Below are 7,073 nucleotides of genomic sequence, written 5' to 3' on the forward strand. Positions count from 1 at the left end.
TGAAATAACACCACTACCAAACTAAAGGTACATTTTGGGTAAACAATATAAAGGGCATACTCAAAATAAAAATGTATATTTTATTTCATTGATTCTTTCTCTAGTAGATAACAATTACACATTATATAAATGTTCTTTCATAGAAAAACATAGAAGCCCCAAAGTCTGGGTCATGGACAAGGGCAAAACAGTGAAATGTAGGTATAAAATGTATCTGAAAAGTAGATAAAAATACTTGATAGAGAGGTGTTAAAAAAGTCTGGGGTGATTGTAGTGTGAATTTAAAGAATATAAACTTTAAATCAAATCCACAAAATTGACCCCGAGACATAGACGTGCCCATAGTCTCAAAATCACCCATAAACAAGATTTAACCCCTGTGGTGTTTAGGTTTAAACACATTAAACACATTCAGACAACCCTTCTACAAGTTCGAATCCTGACGAGGGTGAGCGGCTTGACAAAAAGTAACAGGTTCTCACGGTAAGAGAAAGCACAAAAAAGATTCAAGGCTAAATACAGCAGCCGTGTCGGGATTCCATACAGGGTTGACGAGTATGTTCATTCTTGGTAGAAAATACCCCCCTTGAATTAGCTAATTCCTGGTGGCACAAGCTCGACTAGTGAGCAATATCCTTGTGCAAGGGGCCATGCTAATCTTCTCTGTATCATTCCAATTTTAGTATATGTGCTGCCGAAGCCAGCACAAATAATCACTCTTAACAGACATCATTTGTAGGACCAGTCTAGATTAGCAGTCTCATTGACGGTTATACTCTGGAAACACCCTGATAAGACTCACATATGCTTAAAACAATCAGCACACCTCTATACACACACACAGAGCTCTGAGGTATTATGTAAAAGCTTCTAACAGTTGCCTTTTACCGACCAGTAGGGCATGCTGGGGGTTATGTAGAGCAGCGGGGCTGTGACTGGTGTGGTTTCCCCCTCACTTCCCTCATAAGTCTTTGCTAGGCTAGTTGAAACTAAACTGGGCCGATATCTGTATCTAGTAACTACTTTTACTCAGAGCTGAGAGGACTTGGACCTAGTGTGTGTCCGTTGAACTCACATTTTTAAAACAGCAGAAAATCTTACCAACAAGAGGGGAAACTAAACTAAAATACATTTGTGCTCAATACTCACACAAGTCGCCATCTTGGATTTGTTTTAATTTAAAGCCGGTCCTCTTTGACGTCCGCTGGTGCAGTACTCCTTTTCTCCACAAGATGGCGCTCCATTCACCTCAAATAAAACTTGGGGGCGCGGCGCAGATGATAAGAGCTGTTCCATTGAACCCGCGAAACACCTTGCCAGAAATGTTATGGATTTGTCATCACAGTTCTACAATTTAGAACAAAATACAAACATGTTCAAATAAAACAAGAAATAACAGGAGGCAGTCTGCTCTGTTTAAAATGTCCTGTAAACCTAAATAGCGTCTGTTCGAGGTGCGTATGTAACAAAATCAGAATACTGGAGAAAAAGGTAGAAATAAAGCAGTAAACACCCGAAACCGACGTTTGCATTTAAACCTCAGTTTGGGATTTATTCCTATTTTTCGACAGCGTGCGTGTCTCCCATCTCCTCTCACAAACAGGTCGCAGTTTTAAATGAGAACTTATTCTCCACTGGCTTACCTGGTTAAATAATAAAAACATTTGTTTTTTTAACACACCAAGCATGTTTCCCTGACTAATATCTTTGAAGACAAAGTTGAAAGCAGACACTCTGACAAGACTCCAAAATAGAGTGAAGTTCATATAAAAATGGTTTGCACTTTACAATTACAGCAGTAAGGAATAAAGCAGCGGTAATGACAATGGTGGGCAGGTAACAAGTTATAACTAAGTTAGCTACACACACACGTTACCAGCCTCAGAAATTGCAGCCCAAATAAATGCTTCACAGAGTTCAAGTAACAGACACATCTCAACATCAACTGTTCAGAGGAGACTGCCTGAATCAGGCTTTCATGGTCAAATTGCTGCAAAGAAACCACTACTAAAGGACACCAATAAGAAGAAGAGACTTGCTTGGGCCAAGAAACATGAGCAATGGACATTAGACCGGTGGACATTAGACAGGTGGAAATGTGTCCTTTGGTCTGGAATCTAAATTGGAGATTTTTGGTTCCAACAGCCGTGTCTTTGTGAGACGCGGTGTGGGTGAACGGATGATCTCTGGAGGAGGAGGTCTGATGGTGTGGGTGTGCTTTGTTGGTGACACTGTCTGTGATTTATTTAGAATTCAAGGCACACTTAACCAGCATGGCTACCACAGCATTCTGCAGCTTTACGCCATCCCATCTGGATTGGGATTAGTGGGACTATCATTTGTTGTTCAACAGGACATTGACCCAACACACCTCCAGGATGTGTAAAGGCTATTTTACCAAGAAGGAGAGTGATGGAGTGCTGCATCAGATGACCTGGCCTCCACAATCCCCTGACCTCAACCACATTAAGATGGTTTGGGATGAGTCAGAACGCAGAGTGAAGGACAAGCAGCCAACAAGTGCTCAGCATATGTGGGAACTCATTCAAGACTGTTGGAAAAGCATTCTGGGTGAAGCTGGTTGAGAGAATTCCAAGAGTGTGCATAGCTGTCATAAAGGCAAAGAGTGGCTATTTGAAGAATCTGAAATATAAAATACATTATGATTTGTTTAACACTTTTGGTTTACTACATGATTCCGTATGTGTTATTTCATAGTTTTGATATCTTCACTATTATTCTACAATGTAGAAAATATAAAAAATAAAGAAAACCCTTGAATGAGTAGGTGTGTCTTAAACTTTTGACCAGTAGTGTATGTAAATATATACAATTATAATTATTTGTGTTCAATTGTTTGCCCCTCTGGGGTGTTATACAGCATAATTTTTCATTAATGTATTACTCGACAGTATTCTCCCCTTACTGTTAATTAACTCTGAACACAAAAGCCCTTGGCTGAATTCTCTAATTGTGTTTTGATCAATTAATGTCAGTCTTTGAATGCTCCATTGTGTAAACTATTGAATTTTCCTGCTTGGTGTGCTATGTACACTGATTTCAAACCAATTTGCGTATTGTCATTCTCACATCTTCAATTTACTTCCTTGATTTACAATCAAAAACAACTTAGCTAACATGAAGTTAATATGAACTTGATATTAAATATATAGATTTAACCATCTCTTATTTGAGATAAGGGTGATTCTGCAACTTCGGGCACTTTGGCCCTGCAAGCTTTCAGAAATGAAAATGTATTCAAACACCATTTCACCAGTATTATAATTGTCTGAATAATTGAATATAACATGGAATAGCTGAGTTTTGAAGCGCGTTGCACGTAAAAAATCATCTGTCCTCGGCTGGAACACTCACTACAGAGTTCCAAACTGTCTCTGGAAGCAACGTCAGCACAAGAACTGTTGGTCGGGACCGTCATGAAATGGGTTTCCATGGCCCAAGCAGCCGCACACAAGCCTAAGATCACCAATGCCAAGCGTCGGCTGGAGTGGTGTAAAGCTCGTCGCCGTTGGACTCTGGAGCAGTGGAAACGCGTTCTCTGGAGTGATGAATCGCGCTTCACCATCTGGCAGTCCAATGGACGAATCTGGGTTTGGCAGATGCCAGGAGAACGCTACATGCCCCAATGCATAGTGCCAACTCTAAAGCTTGGTGGAGGAGGAATAATGGTCTGGGGCTATTTTTCATGGTTCGGGCTAGGCCCCTTAGTTCCAGTGAAGGGAAATCTTAGCGTACAATGACATTCAAGAATGTATTATGTGCTTCTGACTTTTGGGTAACAGTTTGGGGAAGGCTCTTTCCTGTTTCAGCATGACAATGCACCCGTGCACAACGCGAGGTCCATACAGAAATGTTTTTTTGGAGATCGTGTCGAAGAACTTGACTGGCCTGCACAGAGCCCTGACCTCAACTCCATTGAACACCTTTGGGATGAATTGGAACGCTGACTGTGAGCCAGGCCTAATCTCCCAACATCAGTGCCCGACCTCCCTAATGCTCTTGTGGCTGAATGGAAGCAAGTCCCCGCAGCAATGTTCCAACATCTAGTGGAAAGCCTTCCCAGAAGAGTGTAGGCTGTTATAGCAGCAAAAGGGGGACCAACTCCACATTAATGGCCATGATTTTGGAATGAGATGTTCAATAAGCAGGTGTCCACAGACTTTTAATCATGTAATGTATCATACGAACTGGATGATGGACATGTCCAAATTAATACATACCATACGTAACATATCATACTAAACGGAGTGTCTCGGATTTACAAAACGAATAACAGGAAATGCTCCGAGACCACTAAAAGGTTGTCCTAACTTCCCCTCACACTCCCTTCAGTTTCCCTTAAGCCCATTCGTTTCTTTTTTCTTTGTTTTTTTAATTTACAAATATCAAGAAACAGAGTAATTAGTCACATGCAAACAAGCATACATACAAACTATTTACATTGCCAGGAATTCTAAACAAACAAATCATATTCATTAATACAAGTTTTAATTGCCTTTTTTGTTTTTCATTTTAGTTAAAGTAGTGCCATATTGTTTAAAATAATTAATAAAGTGAAAAAAGTAGGGTTTTGAATTAGACCATATGCATTTGTGAATATTAAATTTACCTAATATTATTAGCAGCTTAATATAATATACATTTTTATCAATGTCAGAATTTCTGAAATAAATCATATCAAATCCATTTGTAATAGGTGCGTGTTGTTGGCAAGGAAGTCAGGCGCAGGAGAACGAACTTGGTATAAACGGAGTCGTTTATTAAGTGCTCACGAAACTCCGAAAACTAAAATACACAAAATAATAAAAATGGGTACAAAACCCGTCGCACACCAGAACATAACTTGCACATCACATACAGACAAACAATCTCCGACAAGGACATGAGGGGAAACAAATACACAAAATGTGGGATTGAAACCAGGTGTGAAGGAAGACAAGACAAAACCAATGAAAAATGGATCAGTGATGGCTAGAAGGTCGGTGACGTCGACCGCCGAACAAGGAGAACTGGTCCTATTTCTTTGTAACAAAATTTTGTATGTCAATCCATAAAATTCTACTATAAATACAGGTAAAAAAACAAATGCAAAATGGTCTCCTCCATTCCATAGAAATCACATTTATAGTCAATATTCAGCTTGAATCTTTCCAAAACATGTTTCACAGGATCGGCTGTTTCACGGCCCGACCGCTCAGACGGGTGAGGGCATTCACCAACAGTTTTTCTGGGTCTTGATTGGGCCTGTTCAATTACTAGAGATTTTAAAGGAAGAGGAGTTTACTGCTATTGGCATTACTCCCCCTTTCCTACCCTATCTCTTTCTCCCTCCCTCTCGCTCGCTCATCTTGTCGGATTAATGTCACGCACCAGTCGTGTGTGCTCCAGCAAAATTCGAGAGAGAGAGAGGGAAGACGACACGCTGTTGAAGGGAGAGAGGGAAGAGATGCTGTTGATTTGAACCTGCACCGCCAGAAAACGGGATAATACATCTAGCTGAGGATCTACCTATCTGAACAAGGTGCTTCGTATTGAACAGTCATTAATGTTGTCAAATATTGCAGACAAGTCTTGTTAATTGCAATGGAACTAATGGACAAATAGCCTACAAAAGGCTGTAGTGTGACTGAATGCTGCTGGTCACTTCACTGTTTAAATTCCTTTTGAATTTTAATGTCTTTATTTGTTGTACACCTGACGTGTGTTTGAAAGCTCAGAAAATGAAAGCAGGGAGAGAGAGAGGTTGGATGAAGGGGGGATTAGCCAGGAGTAAAGCCTCTTTCAGGCCACTTGTAGACACAGATCACTCAGTTCTATCTGTTTGTAGAGTCCCGCGGTACCTATAGGTTAGCATGACTGTTTGTAGAGTTCAGCGGTACCTATAGGTTAGCATGACTGTTTGTAGAGTTCAGCGGTACCTATAGGTTAGCATGACTGTTTGGAGAGTCCAGCGGTACCTATAGGTTAGCATGACTGTTTGGAGAGTCCAGCGGTACCTATAGGTTAGCATGACTGTTTGTAGAGTTCAGCGGTACCTATAGGTTAGCATGACTGTTTGTAGAGTCCAGCGGTACCTGTAGGTTAGCATGACTGTAGAGTCCCGCGGTACCTATAGGTTAGCATGACTGTTTGTAGAGTCCAGCGGTACCTATAGGTTAGCATGACTGTTTGTAGAGTCCCACGGTACCTATAGGTTAGCATGACTGTTTGTAGAGTCCCACGGTACCTATAGGTTAGCATGACTGTTTGTAGAGTCCCACGGTACCTATAGGTTAGCATGACTGTTTGTAGAGTCCAGCGGTACCTATAGGTTAGCATGACTGTTTGTAGAGTTCAGCGGTACCTATAGGTTAGCATGACTGTTTGTAGAGTCCCACGGTACCTATTGGTTAGCATGACTGTTTGTAGAGTCCCACGGTACCTATAGGTTAGCATGACTGTTTGTAGAGTCCAGCGGTACCCATTGGTTAGCATGACTGTTTGTAGAATTCTGCGGTACCTATAGGTTAGCATGACTGTTTGTAGAATTCTGCGGTACCTTTAGGTTAGCATGACTGTTTGTAGAGTCCAGCGGTACCTATTGGTTAGCATGACTGTTTGTAGAGTCCAGCGGTACCTATTGGTTAGCATGACTGTTTGTAGAGTCCCACGGTACCTATAGGTTAGCATGACTGTTTGTAGAGTCCCACGGTACCTATAGGTTAGCATGACTGTTTGTAGAGTCCAGCGGTACCTATAGGTTAGCATGACTGTTTGTAGAGTCCAGCGGTACCTATTGGTTAGCATGACTGTTTGTAGAGTTCCGCGGTACCTATTGGTTAGCATGACTGTTTGTAGAATTCTGCGGTACCTATAGGTTAGCATGACTGTTTGTAGAGTCCCACGGTACCTATAGGTTAGCATGACTGTTTGTAGAGACCCACGGTACCTATAGGTTAGCATGACTGTTTGTAGAGTCCAGCGGTACCTATAGGTTAGCATGACTGTTTGTAGAGTCCCGCGGTACCTATAGGTTAGCATGACTGTTTGTAGAGTCCCGCGGTACCTATAGG

General features: G+C 41.3%; 1 long non-coding RNA gene and 1 pseudogene across 1 annotated transcript; one reads left to right on the plus strand and one right to left on the minus strand.

Moving 5' to 3' along the window:
- Window positions 1–632: 632 nt before the first annotated feature.
- Window positions 633–707, minus strand: LOC139534964 (U6 spliceosomal RNA; annotated as a pseudogene).
- Window positions 708–4,979: 4,272 nt separating this feature from the next.
- LOC139533442 (uncharacterized) lies at window positions 4,980–5,536 on the plus strand. The gene is made up of 3 exons (XR_011666751.1): window positions 4,980–5,094; window positions 5,190–5,223; window positions 5,395–5,536. It is a non-coding gene; the product is annotated as an uncharacterized lncRNA (long non-coding RNA).
- The last annotated feature ends 1,537 nt before the right edge of the window (window positions 5,537–7,073 follow it).

The sequence above is a fragment of the Salvelinus alpinus genome, chromosome 11 (assembly GCF_045679555.1).
Source record: "Salvelinus alpinus chromosome 11, SLU_Salpinus.1, whole genome shotgun sequence".
Lineage (NCBI taxonomy): Eukaryota > Metazoa > Chordata > Actinopteri > Salmoniformes > Salmonidae > Salvelinus > Salvelinus alpinus.